A 21,320-nucleotide genomic window follows, 5' to 3' on the forward strand; every position below is an offset into this window, starting at 1 on the left:
CTCCTGCCTCTGGGCTGAGCCTAGAGAAGGTCCAGGCTCAAGGCAGACCCTCAGAAAGTGTCTTTTTCATGAATGAACAGGGAACATCCCCAGACACCCTGGTGCCCCTCAGCCTTCCTTTGTGACTATCACTCAAAACGCTACCAGAACCTCTTTGTTAGTGATTTAGTCCCCATTTCCAGCCTGCACCCCCTCCTGGGGGGGCGGAGTCACTGTTACGTAAATGATATTTGTATATGTGTGAGACGCTTACCTTTCCCGATGGAAGCTGAACAAAGCAAGACTCTCTTTGACTTCCCGGTGCGGCTCCATCCCCGTCTCGGTCCAGCCTCAAGAAGCGGTGTGCTCCTCTGCCCGACTTTGATCTTCCCAGTCCTCACTCTTCCATCTCCCTCCCCAGGCCTGTCGCCAGCCCTTTGATCATCTCTGTGACTCTCCTCTGGGCTTTATCTGGCTCCATTAAGATGATGACACTTCTTCCTGCTTGTGTCACTCCCATGCTCAAAGGCCTTCGATGACTCACTATGGCCGACAGCGTCAAGTCCAGACCTGCGAGGGCCCCCCTTGCTCTGCCTTCTGCCTCCTTTGCCAGCCTGTTTACCATGATTCGTCTCCTATGTGGTGCTCCCCGCTGTAGCGCCCTCAACATCGCTGATCTTCATTTTCTTCCTCTATTAATTTAGGCATCCTTGGCTGTCTCCTCCCACTGGGATTGTAAGCTGTTTGAGAGCAAGGACTTTGTCTTCCTCATTCCTGAATCCCCAGCATCAAACCCGAGGACTTCCTCATTGTGAACGTCCAACAACTATTTCCAGAGGTAAAATCTGTGCATGGCATTGCCCTGCCTCCTGGGGGTTGAAATGGCTTGTCCTTGGCACATGGGCCGTCAGGGCCCCATCGCAGGTGGGGGGACTTGCAGACCTCGGCTCCTTGCTGGGCCACAGATGACAATAACAGTGCGGGCAGTCTCATTTTAATCTTGTGCTTGCCCCCTTTTTTGCATTTCTTAGTCCAAACACCAAACCCCAAGAGTTCCTTCCACACTTTGGCCCCATCACTATGGTATTTTGTCATGGGGATGTTTTTGGTGTTATTTGCTATGGTGACACACATTTTGGCCTGTTTGGTGTCTCTTTGGCATCTTGTTTCCCCCTACTTTCAGGCCTTATGGTCTGGGTGGGGCTGACTCCATGCCCCACTTCCATGGGTGGGTGGGCATTAGACTCCCAGCCAGCCAATCAGCACACTGTTAGCTCTGGCCACCATGATTGGCTGAGGGTTGGCAAGGGATACAAACTAAGCCAATGAGAGTCAGCTCTGGGACTTTAGCTGGAACCAGTAAGAAAGAGGCTTTTTATTTCTATGGGATTTGCAAGGCTGGCAGAATGTGGGCCTGAGCAGCTGGACCTTTTTGCCACCACCCAGAGAGAGCCTGCCTGAGAGTGATGCCAACACAGAGAAGAGCAGAGCCAAGAGAAGGGAGGGAGGCAAATTCCTGATGACAGCGTTTGAGTGTCCAGATCCTGATGTGCCTTTAAGCATCATCGGCTCGTGTACTTTTCCATTATGTGACCAGTAAATGCCGTCTTTCTATTTAAGCGGCTTTAATGAGGTTTCTGCCTTTGTCACCTGTGAGGGACCTGCTGACATCTGTGACACTGGGGCTGTATGGCTCCCCTTCAGTGAACTTCTAACCACACAGGCTCTGGGCTGAAAGGACCCTCTGCTTAATACTGTCACATTCCAAGAAGGAGCTGATCATCCTGGTCCCAGTTTTCTGTCTTGATGTGTCTTCCTGTCTCTTCTCATCTGTGCAACGTGGTCCCCGTGGTCATGTTGACTTAAGTGAGAGAATGAGCTCACATCGTGGGTCCTTGCTCAAAGCTTTGCCAAAGCTCAAACTTCATAGCCACAGATCCCAGTTCATATATCCATACCCCCTCAAAAATGTACATATTTTTGGCCAGGATCTCTGCAGTCTCACCCTTGAGTGGCATCTGCATTCTTGGGCCGGTGCCATCCCTTTCTGGCGATTTGTCTGCAGCTCGTTTGTCAATTGGAGTTGGAACATTTGCCCGTCAGAGCGGTGCCTCTGGCGCCCCTAATTCTAAAGAGCAATTTGGGAGCAAGACTTTCCCTGCGGTCCTCCTCAGTCAAGGCTGAGGCTGAGGCTGAGGCTGCCTCAGACGTTCCGGGCACCTCCTTTTCATCTCTGAGCTCTCTCCCAGAGCGGTGCTCGTCGAGCGTCTTGCCGGTCCTTTGTCTGACCTCGTTCCATTTGATGGGTTTGAAAGACCTCTGGCTCTTGGCCCCACGGTGCTTCTCAAGGTGACTTTTGGGATGTCTTTGGACTGTATCATTTCAAGGCCTCACTGCCCCAAGTAAGCTTCCTGATTCTAAGTCACCAGTTTTCAAGGGTTTTCTGAAAGATGTTCTTTTCCTTGCAACAGCCCCCAGGACATCCCTCTTCAGCTTGCTGTTTGATTTTGTCTTGTTTTGTTTCTCATCACCATGGTCAGACCACACTGGGCTATGGTTGGAGGAGGGAGGTTCTGTGCAAGGTTGATGGGGCTCATAGAAGGCTCCACCATCTCGATGCCGACACCTCAACACGTGGCTTCCAGGGTGACTGTGGCGGAAAGGGAGACCTGGAATGTCACACAGGTCCCCATGGCCCCTGCTGGGAGGTGATCTCGTGGGCAAGCTTCTGTTTGCTTCTCCAGATCCACTCCCCCCACTCCCCACCCAGCTCTGGGCCCAGAAGGCCCATCTATATGGACCAACTGACAGGCTCTCTTTGCCCCTGGGCTTCTGGTTGGGTTTTATCATTGGGAGTTACTGGCAAGAACTGGAGGATTGGAGGCAGGTGAAGAGCAAGATGAGAGTGTTCCTTGGCTGAAAGCCACTGCTCCTGTCAAGTGGTCCTTCCCATCTCTGTAACCTCTCCAAGCTTGGCAACCACTCCCTCCTTGCCCTTTGGGCTTAGAGGTGGTGGTGGCTCCCCACCAATCCTGGCCCTGGGGAGCTGCACTGTCCCTGTGGGACCTGCCTGTTCTGCCTGCACCTTCATGAAGCTCTCCTCCAATGGCCCACAGGAAGGGTTCCATGTGTCCTGCCAGATTCTCACTGATAATCGACACTGCTGCTCACCACTCATTGGCCAGACCTAGTACACTTGGACTCACTGATTACTTGCCCTTAAGGAGAAAAGTAAGCAGGATGTGGGTGTGCTCTGGCCATCCCCCCCTCAGGCACATGGCTCCCAGTCCTTGGCACGAGCACCCTGGGATCCTGGTAAGGTCTTTCCAGATGAGTTCCCGCACGTCTTAGGGTGTATCACCTTTCTCAGCTCTTTCAAATCTTCTCTCCCAGGGCACAGCAGAATGGAAAGAGCTGTCCTGACCGTGGACTTCGGGCAAGTCAGCCTCCCTCTCGGATCCTACGTTTCCTCATTTGCAAGGTGGGGTAGTGCCTCTTTCTGCGGACATACTGCAGAGCTGAGATAGTGCATACATGGCCCTGGCCCAGGGAGGGATGCAGGAAATGACAGCGAGAATTCACCATCACACCCCTGCCTTGGAAAGATCAGCATCTATGCACTCATTTAACACCGTTTCTTGAGCACCTGCTCAGGGCTGGGAACATCTCGGTGCTGGAATAGGGGTGGACAAAACAGAAGAAGGTCCCTGCTTCGTGGGTTTCTGGTGGGAGTGGACAGGCAATTAACAAGTACATGGGAAAACAGATAATTCAGAGAGTGGTGAGTGCTCTGAAGAAACAAAACTGGGCGATGTGAGGAAAAAAAGATGGGGTGGGGGGTGTCTGGGAAAGCCTTCTGGGGATGACACTGGAGCTTGACCTGAACGTGTAAAGATCTGGGGCAGAAGATAGAGCCCAAGATGGTGTGAAAGTGGTCTGTTCCTCGGACAGAATGGAGCCCATGTGGAGGGGAGAGTGGGGAGCGAGGGGCAGAGCAGTAGGACCTGAGGTCAGAGAGATGGGCTGTCCCAGTCTTTTGGGTCCTTGTCAGCCACACTGAGGGGCCTGGATGATACTGAACTGGGACGGCTCCATTCACTGGGAGGTTTCAAACAGCAGATCAAACCCACAGTGAGTCTTTGGTGGGTTTTTTTCTGTCCCCAGTACCAAGTTTTCTGATCTCATTAGTCCGGGCAATTTCTTTAACAAACTGAGGGCCTCTGTTAAGGATCTAAGCACATGCCTCCCTCACTTCTAGGGAAACTGAAGGCCATGGTCCCTGGGCCAGGCCCTGGTCCCCCAGAGGGAGGTCACCGCTGCCCGACTCCAGCCCCACGAGCCTGCTGTGCACCGGTACGGCCTTGCGCGAGTGTGACTCCCTTTCCTGGCTCCATCTCCCAGAGAGCCTGTTGAGATCATCTCTGATCTGTAGATGAGGAAACTGAGGACCCAGCGTCTCCCGCTCCCTCCTCACCTCAGGATGTCTCCCGCTCTCCTGCAACAACCCACACGACATCCTGTAAATAACTGCATGTTCCCGACACCTCTCCTCCTTCTCCTTGGAAACCTGCTCTCTCTTTGGACTCCGGTTGTTAGATTCCCAGTGTGGCTCACTGCTGAGTGTGGCGGGAGCTACAGTGTTGCCTCTGAAGGCCTGGGACGGGGCCCCGGCTCCTTCCTTCACTGGCTGGGTGACCTTGGGCAGGTTGCGCCACCTCTCTGAGCCTCAGTTTCCCCACCTGAAGCTGGGGCAGGGACGGTAACTAATATCGTGATGGAGATTAAATGAGGACCTGTAAATAAGGGCCTGGCTGAGTGTGGGACACACTCAGGGCGCTTCATAAAAGCGAGTTTCCTCTTTCGTCAGTTCTCCTCCTAGATGCTTTGGGGTTGGGGTGGGGGGAGGGCAGTGTCCAACGCCTGCAGGGCCAGGCAGGTGACAGACAGGGGGCGCTGCTGGGCTCCTTGGGAATGGCCTGGAAAGAAGCCGGCCTCCTGATCAAACCTGCACAGAGCCTTTCCCCTGGGGGGAGCTGGTCACCAGGAGGACGTGACCTGGGTGGTCCAGGGGTCTCTAATGCCCTCTCCTAAGAGCCCCCTCCAACTCAGCTGACCACACGTCCCCTAGATTGCAGGATCTACTTACTTAGATTTCCTGCCACCCCAAATTTGCAAATTTACATCTAATTTCACCAAGTGGAAGGGCTAAGTCAAACGTGACCTTTCACTGGCTTTCGGTGGATGTTTGGAAAGAAGCAGGAAGGGACCTTACCTGTGGGAAGGGAGGAATCAGCACGACCCCTGAGGTGCAGAGTCTGTGGGATGATGGCACTAACAGACACTGACTTTGCTGAGCTACTGCGTGCCAGCTGCTGTTCCGTGAGATTTATATGTATGACCTTGTTCAAGCTGCACAGCCACCTTATGGGATGTTACCGTTATGCCCATCTCACAGATGAGGAAAGAGGCAGAGAGAGGACAGGAGATTTGTCAAGGTCACACAGCAAGAAGATGCCATTAAGGATTTGCATCCGGGCTGTCTGGTCCTGGAGTCTGCACTCATCCCTCTGCTCTTATGACACCAGGATGTCTGCACGGGAGATGGGGCTCACGCCAGGGCTGGGTGCCGGCTGAGGAGACACTGAGTGATTATTCACATGGCCAGCGTGTCACTGACTGCTGCGGCTCAGTCGCCCCGTGTCTCTGTGTAGTTGCTACAGTAGACAGAATCTGTCTTGTTTTGTCCTGTACAGCATCCGAGTATTCCTTTGAGGACCCACCACCCTTCCATTGTTCTCTGGCAGTGTGGTTTGAGTGGAGTCCTCCAGTCTTCTTTCCCTCAAGCTCTAGGGATTGGTATGTAACCCAGGCCTGGGATTTAGGGATGGATTTGCGACTCAAGATGGTCCGGGGACACTCAGTCCTGCAGCTTGTTTTGGAAATATTAGGAAAATGCTCCTTCCGTTGGAGTTACTGGGCTGAAAAAGTGTGAGCCTGGAGCTGCAGGGTCATGCTGCGGAAAGAGCTTGCCTAAGGGGGAAGCCAAGCCAGAGAAAAACAGAACTGATAGACAGAGAGAGAGAGAGAGAGAGAGACAGCCTCATGACTGAGTGCCTGATTCCTAGATCAAGCCCTTCCTGAAATCTGAAATCTGCCCTTGAATTTTTCAGTTACACAAACTCATACAGCCCTTTTTGGTCCTTAAGCCATTCTGAGGAATTTTTCTATCCCTTGCATCTAAAATAGGATTGACTGGCACTGTGCCAACTACTCTATGTATGTCATTGCATCCAGTCCATGAGATTGCTGACATGGTGTCCATTATGCAGATGAGGGAACCGAGGCGCAGAGAGATTTATTATATTGGCTGAGGTGTTAGCTGGTACGTGGGATTAGACCTCAGGCATTTCGACTCTAGACTGCACCCTGATCCCTCTGCCATATGGTGGAAGACTGGTTTTACCCCCTAAATATCTCCTGTAATCTCTGTTCCCCAGATCTCATCCAACTGCTCTCCCTGCTTCTTCTCTGATTCCCTTTAATCCCCACTTCCTCCGGGAAAGAAGCCTTCCCCGGCTACACCCTCAGACTAAGCTCTGTTTCCTGGTGGGCATTTTTATGGCACGATGTACTTTTTCTTCTTAGCTCCACCGAACTTCAGTAATGATTTGTTCCTGGTTTATCTCCTCCACTGGGTGGGAGTCCCACGGGGGCAGAGATGACGTCTGCTTGGCCATTGCTGCAGCGCCGATGCCTGGCACGGTGCCTGGCCCGTGGTGGGCCCCTGGTGAATGTTTGCTGAAGACATGAATCGTGCAGTTTTTCACTCCCACTGTGACCGGAGATCGCTGTGCACCTGTTTGACTCCAGTGTTGTATCACTGCGACCCTGCAAAGTTTGCTTGTGCTCTGCTCTGCTGTAGGGCACCTGTGATCTCAGATGTTTATGTACCTTTGTGTACATACTAGACAGTGACTTCCTTGAATTCTGCGGTAGGGTCTCCAACCATCATCCCTTGAATAGTAGTAATAACAACAACAACAGCATAAGGAATAATAATGAGCACTTACTATCTGCTAGGCACAGTGCTGAGGTTCACACATGCATTGCCCCATTTCATCCTTATGTCGACTGAATGCGTGTGAACTGTTATGATCCCATTATACTTAAGGGCAAACTAAGGCTCAGAGAGGTTGTGTGGCCTCTTTTGCTTCTCCAGTTTGAGCTGAGGTTCTGTCTCACGCAATCAAAAGAGAACTTGCTCTTGACTTTAATGGGGGAATGCGGGCTGGGTTGTAAGGCGGCAGGAGGAGCAGAGGCTGAAGGGGCACTAAAAGGCCGACCCAGCAGACAGAGGCCTGGCTGTACTCCGCTGCAAGGGAGAGTCTTCACTGTGAAGGGCAGAGGAGCAGGGCTTGGAGGGAAGAGCTTAGCGATGTTGGAGAAAGGGCGCCAGGCATGACGCTGGAGAGCCTGGGTTCCTCCCCACCGGCCCCAGCGCTGCCTGGCTGCGTGGCCTGGGGCAAGGCACTGCCCTTTTCTGAGCCCACACTGCAGGGCTGATGCCAACCTTGACGTAACCCTGGAACTTGCCTAGCGAGGGCCTGACATGGAGTAGCAGGCACCGGGTATGGGGTGCCAGCCACGCACCGGGGCTGCTGTAAGCTCTTCATCTGTGTCAATTCAGTGACCCACCCACGAGCCCCGGGAAGTGGGCCCAGGGTGACCTCGCTCTGCAGAGGAGGGGCCTGGGTGGGCAGGGCAGCCACTTGCTCGGGGTCACCCAGCACGTGTGATGCAGCTGGATCTGAGCTCTGGCTGTGTGGCCCCAGACACCACCCCGCTCTTCTCAAGGAGTTTGAGCTTAGGTATCAGTGGGAGGTGGGAGTTGGGTCAGGTGGGCAGTTGTTTGCTTTGAAGTGTAGCCTCCTTGGGGTTCTGAGTTTCCGTTTTCGTGGTTTTTACCCTCAAGATTCTGACTCTCCTTCTCCCTGGCGCGTCTCAGGGGCAGTAGACAGACATCCGTCTGCAAAACTGCGGTGGCCTGTGCTGCTGCTGGGGCCCAGAGACAAGCAGGACCCCGCGCCCAGCCCATTCAGCAGGAGGAGGGGTGCTGGGCCTGGTTTCTCAGGGGTGCCACCAGTGACTTCCGGTGACACCACGTGGGGCTGGTGCCAGGCATAGCCCAGAGGTGAGGAGCCCGCCTGTGCCAGCCTCGCTCGCTGGAGTGGCACCTCCATGGGCTTGTCTCAGCTACATACCACCTCTGCTGTTTACGTAACATCACCCTCTAATTCCACTCACTTGCAAACATAAAACCCTTCATTGCATTTATTTAAAAAGGAAACCTCATCTTGCCACTTCACAACGGAATCCCAGTGTCACTGGCTGTAATGGAGGGTAAAGGTGCCCATGCACGTGATGGAAAGGAAACGCATGCGGATGTCCAGCTCCGTCCAGCTCCGTGCTCTGGGGCTTTGGCGCTGCCCTGAGTCTGGGGCTTGAATCTCTCATCAATGAAAGGGAGGGAGCTACTGTTAGACACCCAGCCTGAGACTTACTCATAGACGCCAACTGAAACATTGAAAGAGAACCGAAAAGGAGGAGTAAACTCCTCAGCGAACAACTTGTTCTTTTTTAATTCTTTTGGATTTTTTTGAAGTTTTAATTTTTATCTCAAAGATCACAAAACCAGTCAAGTTCATTTTGAACTTGTTTTCTAGGAAATAATAAAATTGAGAAAATACAGCATTCATTTATGAAAACTATGACAGATTTAAACGTACACAAAATTAGAGAGAACAGTATCATGAACTCCCATATGCCCATGATTTACTCTTTAAGGTGGTACCCACCACACCACCTGCAGACACCATGGGCCCCAGGCTTCTGTGCCCAGGAAGATGCCAGCAGACACCTTAACTGCCCACCCTGTCTTCTCTGGGGCCACTCTCACTTCCCCTCTGTCCTCAGCTCCCTTTGGCCTCAGCTCCTCCAGCACCAAGGAAGCAAAGACCTTGCAGCAAGGTTGCAGGACACAAGACCCCAGGTTGAAATGGCTTTCCTTGTAGCCAAGTGGGAAGGCACTTTGTCTCTTTGACTCTCAGTGTCCCTATCTAGAAAATGGGGATAACAATTCCTATTTCTGGGGCTGTTTGGGAGATTAAAATGAGATGCTCTGTGTCAGGATGACTTTGCATTGTGCCCGGCACAATGAGCAGGGACGCAGCCAACATCCCTTCCTGCCCTTGGATCCGGATCCAATCAAAATTAGGAACTCTGCCTCAGTTTTGCCTGAATTTCATTTCCTCTCTTGCAGGCTCTTTCTTTTCACCTAGAAACCCTGACAGCCTTGGACTCAGATCTTCTCTCCTTCATCCCCTCCAGGGTCAGATCGCCTCTCTGAGCCTCAGTTTGCTGGTCTTTAAAATGGCAACAGTAGCGGCCACCTCATCAAATTACTGAATGGGCAAGAAAACACTGTCTCTGGTAAAGTTTTGTCCACGTGCAAAGATTGAGTTTTATGACTTGTAACCCTCTGGGATGGGAGGGTTATTGGCATGTTCCTGGGATTGAACTGCCCACACCCTCAGGGGAAATGATCTGAGTTGAGCGCACATGAAAGACTTCCTAAGTTCACCACAGGCTGTGAGCTGATGTCTCTGTTGAGGGGAATGTCATGGGCTCCAGCTGAAGCGGCTTCTGTTTTTAGCTGGAACCGTTGCCTCTGAGTCCCCACCCCCCAACCCCATGTGGAAAAAAGAAACGTGGGGCAGAAATAGCCCGTCCCAGGGGCTGCCCATGAGAAGGGCTTATTTTGACTCAGGATGCTGTAGAAGCTGTGGCAGGCTTGTCAAAATACATCTGCCTCTTCCTGAGCGGCCCACAGATCCCCAGACTCACGCCAGGACCAGAGCGTGGCTGCCAGACGTGTACATCTGGAACCAGGCCCCTGGGAGCTGGGGACAGGCCTGGCTTTGTTTCCAACAATAACCACCTCCCAAGCACTGGAGGACAAAAAATAGATCTCTTCTGCCAGCGGCGTGAAGGAACCCACCTGGGTCTCAAGGTTTATTTATCTCAGTGGTCCCTGGGGCTGGGAAAGGACCTGGCAGGGCCTGGGAATTGGATGAGGGAGTGTCCACAGCCCTTCTTCTGTGGACCTTACAGAGGAGGCTGCAATGGGGATTGATATACCCATTTTGCAGGTGGGAAGGCTGAGGCCCCAGCCATGAAGTGACTTCTGGTGATGAGATCTCACTCCAGCCCCCTGTATCCTCATCTCTAAGCCTTCCCCTGCACCTCCAGATGCTGCTGTCTCTGCCTGGGGTGCCCTTCCCCCTCTTACAATGGTTCACAACTCAGGACACGCATCTCCTTCTCTGCGCAAAGTTGGTCCCTGCCTCGTTGGGACTTTGTGTGGGCTTTGAGGTGGCCTGCCTGGTGACTTGAAACAGCTGCTTGTCTCAGAGAGGGCAGAGGTATCTCTGCAGCACTGTTTACTGAATGAATAAATGGCATGGGAGAGTTTGATCGAGGGCTCCCCAACTCAAACCACAGGGGCAAACTGAGTGCCCCATTAGGGAAGAGAGGATAGAGGCCCCCTAACCTGAGGATGGCTTCGGGGAGACAAGAAAACTGGCTCATGGCTCCAGAGTGGTACAGCCACCTGCCCACAAGATGCCCCAAACTGGACTCGTTCATCTCTCACCAGATCTGTCATAGGTGTCGGCTCTGCCCTGGTCAGGGTGGATGTCCAGATTGGAGTCCAGACTACTCAACCTGTGCCATCTCTTGCCTCCCTCCCTCCCTCCCTGCTGCCTGTGGATTCCTTAAGCCTCACCAGCTCCCCCTGCACCACAGCCCAGCTTCCTAATATGTTCCCCCACCCCCACCCGGCTCCCTGGGCGCCATCCTCATTCACACCCCTTGATTGTGGCTGACTCACAGATCCTCTGTGAGCTCAGCTCTGACCACGCAGCGGTGACCCTGCTCCAAGCAGTTAGCAACTCACTCCTTTCTCTGCTGGCATTTTTCTAGTGGTTTATGCAGGTATTCACGGGGGTTCTGTCAGTAAGGGAGCCCCTGGTCAAGTGAGTGGGGATTGCTGGGCTAATTGAAGTCAAACAGATCTTTCCCCACAGGAACGTTCGGGGCCTTTGATGTGCTATTTGGATTGTGACTCTCAGAGAGGCGACATCACGTGTGGCACCTCTAGAGCTTATTTGATCGTGGAACCTGTGGATGTGGCCCATCCAGGGAAGGGGTGTTCTGAGGGATGTGCTTCGGGAAAGGCCAGTCTGTTGACCAGAGCTGAAGCGCCTTGCCTTGGCGGTCAAGGTCCTTCACAGCATGGCCCAAGTGTACCTTTCCAACTGCTGCTCTGGCCAGTCCACTAACACCCAGAAAGTCCTGGCCAAAGAGAACCCCCAGATGCTCCCCGTGCCTGCTGCGGCTTTCCTGCCTCTGTCTGCCACCCACGCATCCTCCTGCTAGCTCACTCTTTCTGTCCGTCCAGAGCTGCCTCTTCTTCAAGGCCCAGCCAGAATGTCAGCTCTCCTCAAGCCTTCCCGAATGCCTGGAGCATGAAGACCTCCGGCCCTCCTCTCACCCCATGGCCCAGAAATCTCACTGCCCTTGGGTCATTCTGAGTGTGACGTGATTATAAGAGAATCTTTGAAGCCACCCTAATTTTGCTGAAAAATCATTTGCAAACTCGAGTATTTGGATCAGCTGTAGTGCACGCCCCTCACTCAGGATGCGTGTCTGACACAGCTTGCTGTGGTGGTTGTGGCCGCCGTGCAGACAGCGCGTCCCCCAAGGGCGACATGCGTGTACATGGGGCACTGGGAGCCCTTGATTCATGCGGCAGATGGAAGGCAGGCAGAGCCTCGCTTCTGATGCTCAGTCACATATCCATTCTCCCTAAAGGGATGAATTTAACATTCCAGGAGGGGACTCCCGTTTACTGAGAGCCCACTGGGTGCAGGGCACTGTCTTTGCTGCTTTACACATGTCATGTCACCTGATGGCCAGAATGGTGCCAGGAGGGAGCTCCCTGGAGGAGCGGAGGCGTGGAGTGTTTGAGGGACCAGCCGGAGCTCACACAGGCAGAAAGTGACAACTCGGAGACGTGAACCCAGCCGAGGGCAGTGCCAACGCCTGGCTTCTCTGATAAGGTCCCTGATCACGATTCACATCAATGGGCTTCTCTTCCGGGAGCCTCCCTTCATCTCTCGGAGGAGGCTTCCCACACTCAGCCAGACCCCCTCCTCCCCAAGACAGGGAGCCCCTCCAGGTCAAGCTTTATTTGTCTTCGCACTAGCATAGAGTTTGGCTGCATGCAGCGGGTCGTGTGCATGAGGTGAGGGATAAATATTTTGAGGGCCAAGGAAGATTCTGGGCTTTTGCGGGAATATCCTAGGAAGATGCAGGCTGAGGTCCAGTGCTCTGAAACCCACCCACCATCGTGCATTACTATGGAATGAGCAAGTCCATCCCTCTCTTCCTGGTTCAAGGGTGGCTGGCCGGCCAGATGACTAAGGGCACCACTTCGAGCCGCAAACAGCCAACTGGGGGTGGCTGGTGACAACGGACAGGTCAGCCCTACGGAAACAAGCACACTGACTAACTGCCGTTCTCTGTTGATACCTGCGGAAAGGTGAATGTGCTTACACTCTGCACAGCAGTATCAGTTGGTGTGAAAACACACCAGCATGGTCTCCCTGGCATGCGGAGGAATCCCGAGAAAATGCAGATTAGATCATTGCACAGCTCTGTTTAAAACCTCCCAGTAGCTTGGAATAGAACCACCTCACTTAAGATAGAGTGCACAATCGTTTCCTGGGCTCCCAGGCCCCACATGAACCGGGCCCTCCTCCCTCTGCCCTCTTGCCCACCACTCTCCCCTCACTGGCCATGCGGACTCATTGTCCTTGAGCTGCCAACTTTGTTGCTGCCCCAGGACTTTTGCATTTGCCATTCCCTCTGCCTGAAACACCTTTCCCCGCCGTCCTTACCTGACCAGCTCCTTCCTGGTGTTCATGTCTACCTCAAACATCCCCTCCTCGAGGAGACCGCCCCTCTTTCCCCCTATCTCAGTTCTGTTTAAATGAGGATGTCAGAAGGGAGGGACTATCTCAGTGGTACCGTGCATGCTTAGCATGCACAAGGTACCGGGTTCAATCCCCAGTATCTCCTCTAAAAGAAAGACAAATAAATAAAAAATTAATTAAATGAGGATGTCATTCCCTATCTCATTTAATGAGACATTTTGGTTTAATGGTCATCATAGCACCCGCCACGGTCTGAAATGATTTTATCTTTTTTCTGTTTATATATGTTTGTTCACGGGTGTATGGTTTGTCTCTTCAACTAGAATAAAATCTCTGTGAGGGCAGGAACCTCCTTGGTTCTGTTTAGTGCTGTGTTCTGTCCTCGTAACAGCCACAGCCAGCAAAAGGAGACCAGTCAGAGGGTGGTTTAGAATTCAGGCTCTGGGGGTGACGGCCAGGGTTCAAATCCCAGCCCTGCCACTTACTGGAATGTTACACCCCCACTTTACAGATGAGGAAACTGAGTCACGAGAAGGTTAAGTAACTGCTCAGGGGCACACAAAGCACTCAGGTGGCCCTGGGGTCTCAGGCCCCATTAGCTGGGGGGGCCTGGACAGCACTGGGGTAGAAGCTGGTGACCTGGGGAGTTTGAAGCCCATGTCCTCACCCTGCTGCCTGCAGCCCCCTTGAGTCACTGCCTCCTTTACTCACCATCGGACATGTCGCCAGCCCACCCCCAGGGGACCAGAATCTGCACCACGTGGTCCCAGCTCCCTAACAGGACTTTGGTCCCTCTGGTACCTCCCCCCACCCTCTCCAGCCTCGGCTCTGATCTGTGTCACCTCACTGCACAGAAGCTCTCAAGAGCTTCTCCCAGCTTTCCAGGTGAAGTCCCACCTCCTCCACACGGGGGCAAGGATCCCTGCAAGTCCAGTGCCTGCGGCCCTCTAGAGTCTCACTCCCCGAAGCCCCCGCCCCAGCCAGCCTGTGGATTGTTTGAGGGCGGGCCCTGCCTGAATGTCTCTTTGGCCCCAGGACCTGGCACTAAGCAAGCACTGAAGATGGTTGTTGAATGAATAAGCGGTAATCATCAACCCTGCAAGGCAGTTGCCAGGTAGAGATTGGGAGCAGCACTGCTGGCAGCAGTGGCCAGAAAAGCTCGCTGACCGTGAGATGGCCCAGCCTCGTGGGGCACTGCCAGCCAGGGGGCTGGGGGTCCCAGGCAGGGCTGGAGGCACCCCGTCCTCCACGGCCGTTGCCCACGACCCTCTCTTTCCCCTGCTGACTTGCTGGGCTTTGGGACGCTGGGGTTACCTCTGTAGTGATTGGTACTGAGTGATTGGAGCCTGTCTGCATCTGGGTAAGTTGTGCAGCCCCCGGCTCATGCCCCTCCTGGGGTGGAGGGTCTAAGGCTGAGCATGGCTTCCCACTCTGTCTAATCCTGCCCTGGACCGAGGTGAGGGCAGAGGACGCCTATCTGAGGCTCAGGGGGCGCTGGGGACTAGCTTCCCAGAGTCTCTGCGACTCTAAGGGGAAGGTCACTGGACTTGGTGTCCTATAGACCTGGGTTCAAATCCTGGCTCCCCAGCTGCAGCTGCAGTGCTGAGCTGGACGTGTGTGGCGAGAGGCGGGGTGTGAGAAAACGCTTTATCATTGCAAAGGGGCTAATGCAGCTCAGAAGAGGTGCAGCCACTATAGAAAACAGTATGGAGATCCCTTAGAGACTAAAACAGAGTTGCCATATGATCCAGCAGTCCCATTCCTGGGCATCTATCCAGAGAACACTCTGATTTGAAAAGACACCTGCACCCCAGTGTTCACAGCAGCACTATTTACAAGAGCCAAGGCATGGAAGTAACCTAAATGTCCATCAGCAGAGGACTGGATAAAGAAGTTGTGATGTATTTATACAATGGAATACTACTCAGCCACAGAAAAGAATAAATTAATGCCACCTGCAGCAACACGGATAGACCTAGGGATTCTCATACTAAGTGAAGTAAAAGACAAATGTCATATGATATCACTTATATGTAGACCCTAAAAAATAATGCAAATGAACTTATTTACAAACCAGAAACAGACTCACATAGAAAGCAAACTCATGGTTACCAAAGGGGAAAGGGAAAAGGGGTGTAAAAAGAGGGATAAATTAGGAGTTTGGGATTTGCAGATACAAGCTACTGTATATGAAATAGATAAAGAACAAGATCCTACTGTACAGCACAGGGAACTACATCAAATATCTTGGAATAGCCTCTAATGGAAAAGAATATGAAAAAGAATATATATGTACGTGTATGACTGAATCACTCTGCTGTACACCTGAAACTGACACAACGTTGTAAATTCAACTGTGCTTCAATTAAAAAAAAACAAAAGAAAAGGAGCCAGTTGGAGTTTCCCTGGAGCGTGCCTTCAGCCCTGGGGTCATAGGCGCAATCTGGGTGGGGGAAGAGGAAGCCCCCCGCCCCAAACCCTGCTTCTCAAATTGCCTCAGATGCCGGAGGGCTGGGGAGAGACAGGGGCCTCATTTCCAAGCGTTTTCCAGGCATAAATGCGGCTCTCACTCCTCCACACAGCTCTTCCAATCCAACCTGTGCTGGGTTGCCAGAAGAATCTTCCTAAAATACTCCTCACATCACATCCCTCCCCTGCTCAGAAGCTTCCTACAGTGGCCCCACATCGCCTTGGATGAGCCCACCTCCTCCGCCGCAGCCAAATCCCCCTGCAGCCTGCGTCCCTCTGTTTATATTCTCATGGGTCTGGAGTCTCCCTTCTGTGTCCTTGGCGTCACTGCCGCCTTGATTCATCTCGATGTCCCCCTAGAGGAGAAGTCTCCTCCCCAGCCAGGGCTCAGAGAGGTGAACCCACTTCATTTGCGCTTTCTTTCTCTTTGGAGCTGGCAGATCCCTCAGAGATCACTAAATCCACCCTGTTCTCCTTCTGCAGGTGAGGGAGTTGCGCTTCAGGGGTGGGAACGACCCGCCCAAGGTCACGCAGCTAGAGGGGTCAGAGAAGCCTGGAGCCTGGGTCCCTGGGCTCCTGAACCAGCCCCGGGGCCTCGTTACCCACTGCGCTGCTGACCAGGTGTGCCGTGGGGCTCCTGGGAGCCCACAGGCCTGCAGAATTGGCATGTTGTGCTTGTGGAGTCGTGGATTGGGATTCTGGGGACATGGAATGGCTAGTGCTGGGCCCTGTGCGCGGCCCTGGGGAGGACTGGCCAGGCACCAGGCAAGGCAAGTCTCAAAGTAAAGGCAGGAGAGAGCCACAGGGGCCACGTGGCAGGAGGATTGCTCGTCCCCGTCCCCGGCTAAGGTCTGGTCTCAGTGCTTCCAGGAGGGGCAGGGGTGGATAGGGAGGCAGGGTGCTGGGCCACTCCTGCCTGTTGAGGGTGAAGTCACAAGTGACTCCCCTCTCCTGTGATGGGGACAACTCATCCCAAGGGCTCGTACAGTCCAGGAGCCCTGAGAAGATCTCTGGCCTTAGAAGATCAAAGACTTGGGTGTAAGGCATGTCCTACATAATCTGGTCCCGTCCCCAACTCTGCAAATGCACTTTCTAGTCCCCCCTGAAATATGTTCATATTTCAGCCTCATGGGGTTTCAATCTGTTCCTCCAGGCCTAACAAGTTCATTCCTGCCTCAGGGCCTTTGCATTCACTGTTTTCCCTGCCTGGGCTGTTCTTCTCCTTTTTCTTCACCTGGCTGGTGGCTTCTTATTGAGCCAGCAAGACAATTTTAGGCCACCTCCTCAAAGAGGCCTTTTCTGATTTTTCCCACCTCCTTGGTCATGGGTGATAATTTCTCTATTTTATTATTTCTGAGCACTTATTTTCCATGGGGTCATCATCTGCCTGCTTGTGGATGGTCTTCTCCCACTAGACAGAAGCCCCCAGGCTAGCCCTTATGTGGCGCTGTAACTCCACTGCCTAGTACACAATAGCAGCTCAATAAAGGTTTGCTGAATGAATAAATGACCGATTCTGCAAGCTAGACACTCACTTTCCTGCTGAAGAAACAGAAGCTTCTTGGCTGTCTGTGAATGAGTGCATGTGTGTGACATTACACAGCAAGCACACGTGTGTGTGTGTGTGTGTGTGTGTGTGTGTGTGTGTGTGTGAGAGAGAGAGAGAGAGAGGGAGGGAGGGAGGGAGGGAGGGAGAGAGAACACAGTGTGTGTTCCTGGGGGCCGCTGTTCACAGCTTGGGGCTCTCTGCCTGGTATTCTGAGGCCTCATCAGGAGCTGAGGAAGGTCAGGTCGTCACAGCGATGCACCCAAGCCTGGCAAGTTCTCCTGAGGCTCCTGGGAAGGCGGAGACGGAGAGGGAGACTTGGAGGAGGGTGAGAGCCAGGGCAGGCTTGTAATCTGACCAGCTGCCCCTGCCCCCGCTGACTCAGAGACTGCCTGCCAGACAGCGGTCACCGATGCCGCCTGCCCGGCCCACTGGCCCTCCGGGTCGCTGGCTGGCTGACCCTGCTGGGCTGGGAGGCCCGCCTCTCTCAGCAGCCTGTTCTCTGGAAAGCCCGCGTCAGCCCTAGTTTAGCATGTGGGCTATTCACTGTTTAGAGCTCTGACTGCTGGTTCCCTGGTTGTGGTAAAGAGAAGGGTCTTTAAAACCCTCAGACTCGCCATTTTCCCAGGGCCTCTGGCTCTCATCTCTGGGGCCTCTGGTCCTACTTTCCTCCTCTGTGAAATGGTTGTCACAAGTCAGATGTGCAGGGAGAGAGTCTAAGAAGGGCAGAGCCAGCAGATGCCCTGGCTCGGAAAGGCTGTCTCAGCCCCCGGAGGGCCAGGCCCATGCTGGGGACACTGAAGAGCCATCTTGCAATTGCAGGTGGGCCACCAAGGCAGAGGCCAGGCGGGGCCGGAGGAGCAGGGCCGGGGAGCCGGGAAGCACCCACCCCATCCATGACCATCCTTCCACACGCGCTGAGCATCTGGGGAGATGCTGGGTCAGGAGGATGCTGTGTGGCTTCCCGTGAACTCGGGGAGGAAGACAGCCAGGCTGTAGGCAGCCCTTTGTGACAGCAGCTGAGAGAGGGGAACGTAGGGAAAGAGCATGGCGTTTGGAGTCAGGCTTGGCCCAGGTCTCTGTGACCTTTAGAAGGTCATGCCCCTTCTCTTGGTTTCCTTTTCTGTAAGATGAGATAGTAATAGCTCCCTGGGGAGGGGCAGGGTGTGCAGCACAGTGGTAGAGTGCTTGCTTGGTGCCCAGGAGGTCCTGGGTTCAATCCCCAGTGCCTTCATTAAGGGGGAAAATTTTTTTAATGTTAAAAAAAAAGCTTCTTGGCTATATTGTTGGGAGCATTGATTCGTTGAACAGGAACATGTATTCAAAGTGTCCAGCACATAGTAGGTGCTCAGTAGCATACACATTGGGTGGAGCCAAGGAAAGGATTCTGAGGGGCACTAGGAAGTCTTGATTATAATATGGCCCCATGGCCCCATCCTGCAAGGCAGCCCCAGCCTCCCCTTCTCTGGGCACTTCCTCCTCCAGGCACCCAAGTGCCCTCTGTCCCCTCGTTCCCAGCACCTCCTGTTAGACAATTGCCATCAGTTTGCATGTCTGCCTTCCCCACAGTTCTCAGAGCTCCTGGAGGAGGGGGATGGGGAGGAGAGCTGGTGGAGGGGTATTAGTCTGCTGCATCGAGCGGTGAGCATAGGAAGGGCAAGGTCAAGAGGAAGGTAATACACATGTGTTCAGTTTCTACCAGGTATTCTGCATACTTCATCTCATTTCTCACCAAAGCCTTGCAAGGTAGGTATCATATCCCCATTTTGTTGATGAGAAAGTTGAGGCTGAGACAGAAGGGAGATGAATCTGGAGTCACACACAGCTGAACAGGAGGGGATCTGAACTCACACTCTGTGTTTGTAATCACTGAGCCATTCTAGTCTAAGGCAAAGAAGGAAGACCCCCCTTGCCCTCCTCCTTCCCTACCCCCAGAGGCAACTGAGCCCTCGGACCTGCTGGAGAGCCATCTCTGCAGTTGAAGTGCCCGTGTGTCCCTGCTGAGCCAGGACCTCAATCCTCTGGTGCTGCAGGGGACTGGTGGGGTGGGTGGGGAGGAGGAGGCTTGGGGACCCTGGAATCTGCAGATCAGAAGTCGAGGTGTTGCCTGCAGCACGAGCAGACATGCAGTGGTTCCCTTCTTGGGTGGTCTCCACCTGTAGGTTCAGGCTGTGTGTTCCTGGCATGTGTCTCCGGTGTGGACGTGCCGTCTGCAGGCGGGTTGCTGCTCCCTGGGTGGGCCTCTGGGCATCACTGTGTTTGTACCCACATAAGCACGTGTGGGTGTTTGCACAAAGCGCACCTGTGCCGTTGTGGGTTCTGACCGAGCATCTGAGTGTTTGTATCCATGTACCAGTTTGCATTTTGTGTGTGTGTGGGTTGTTCAGCCATGTGGGGGGGTGGGATGTAGGGGAGGAGGCTGCCAGAGGGACAGGGACTCCCAGCAGCCACTGTGTGAGCACCCCCACCTTCTCCCTCAAGCACCCTGCTTCTTAAATCGACTTAATGAAATGCAATACATTCCTCGTCTCTCCCTTCAAACAGTCCTGGCACGGCCTCTCTAGTTAGAGAGTTCTTGGGTTCGAATCCCTGCTCTACCATCTGCTGTGCGGGAGGCTGGTGAGTTACCTACTTTCTCAGGCCCCGGTTTCCTCTGTCAGACTGTGGTGATGTGACGACCGGAGATGACACCTGTGTGCCCAGTGCAGAGGCGGCTCTTTGAACTGAACGTGCTATAGAAAGAAGTCTTGTCACACCACATGTAATCCCTCTTGCTTCCCCACGTGCGTGGAGGCAGGGAATATTTCCGCCACATCTTTGCAAGGCAGTCTCCTTGCTTCCTGGCCATGCTTATCCTTTTCTCTGGCACCAACGAATGCAGAAAAGGCAAGACCGCCTCAGACCTGCTGTCTCAGAATAGCTGCCCACCTTGGCGTTGGGACAATGCGGCTTGTGTGGCCTTTCTTGACTTAGCCCTGCCATGAATTGTGCCAATTTTTCACCCGCCATGGAAGGCCAGACATGATGCTCTTAAACTGAAGAGAGAAGTATCTCCTATTTTAAAATGAATGGGACACATAGAATTGTGGAAGCTACAGGTTTGATAAACTAAGGTGTGGGTTTGTTTTGCAGATCTTATGACCGTCTCAGGCAGGGGCCACCTGGTGGTGAAGTTGGACATTGCAACCCAGCTCTATTGGAGCCTGTTAAATCCCCAGGGAAAAAGATTTAGATTAAAATATGATTTTTGAAAGCACAAAACAAAACACTATAAGCCTCCTAGAAGAAGGCATAGGCAAAACCTTTTCTGAAATAAATCTTAGCAATGTTCTCCTAGGGCAGTCTACCCAGACAATAGAAATAAAAGCAAAAATAAACAAATGGGACCTAATTAAACTTACAAGCTTTTGCACAGCAAAGGAAACCATAAACAAAACGAAAAGACAATCTACAGAATGGGAGAAAATATTTGCAAATGGTGCAACTGACAAGGGCTTGATTTCCAGAATATATAAACAGCTCATACAACTTAATAACAACAACAAAAACCAACCCAATCCAAAAACAGGCAGGAGACCTAGACAAGCAGTTCTCCAATGAAGACATACAAGTGGCCAATAGGCACATGAAAAACTGCTCAGTGTCACTAATTATCAGAGAAATGCATATAAAAACTACAATGAGGTATCACCTTACACCAGTCAGAATGGCCATCATTAAAAAGTCCACAAATGATAAATGCTGGAGAGGCTGTGAAGAAAAGGAAACCCTCCTACACTGTTGGTGGGAATGCACTTTGGTGCAGCCACTATGGAAAACAGTATGGAGATTCCTCAAGAAGCTAAAAATAGACTTAACATATGATCCAATAATCCCACTCCCCAGCATATATCCAGAGGGAACTCTAATTCGAAAAGACACATGCACCCCAATGTTCATAGCAGCACTATTTACAATAGCCAAGACATGGAAACAACCTAAATGTCCATTGACAGATGACTGGATAAAGAAGTGATGGTATATTTATACAATGGAAAACTACACAGCCATAAAAAGGAATGAAATAATACCACTTGCAGCAACATGGATAGACCCAGAGACTGTCATTCTATGTGAAGTAAGTCAGAAAGAGAAAGAAAAATACCATATGATATCGCTTATATGTGGAATCTAAAAAGAAAGACAAACTTATTTACAAAAGACATAAATGAACTTACTTACAAAACAGAAACAGACTCACAGACATAGAAAACAAACATTGATATGGGGGG

General features: G+C 52.6%; 1 protein-coding gene and 1 long non-coding RNA gene across 2 annotated transcripts in view; one reads left to right on the plus strand and one right to left on the minus strand.

The window, feature by feature from the left end:
* Positions 1–21,320, minus strand: part of CPLX2 (complexin 2) — a 77,225-nt gene that overhangs the window by 18,011 nt on the left and 37,894 nt on the right. The gene's annotated exons all lie outside the window — the stretch shown is intronic.
* On the plus strand, positions 680–4,747 carry LOC141574609 (uncharacterized). The gene is made up of 3 exons (XR_012501495.1): positions 680–817; positions 3,373–3,460; positions 4,238–4,747. It is a non-coding gene; the product is annotated as an uncharacterized LOC141574609 (long non-coding RNA).

This window comes from Camelus bactrianus, chromosome 22, assembly GCF_048773025.1.
Source record: "Camelus bactrianus isolate YW-2024 breed Bactrian camel chromosome 22, ASM4877302v1, whole genome shotgun sequence".
NCBI classification, from domain to species: domain Eukaryota; kingdom Metazoa; phylum Chordata; class Mammalia; order Artiodactyla; family Camelidae; genus Camelus; species Camelus bactrianus.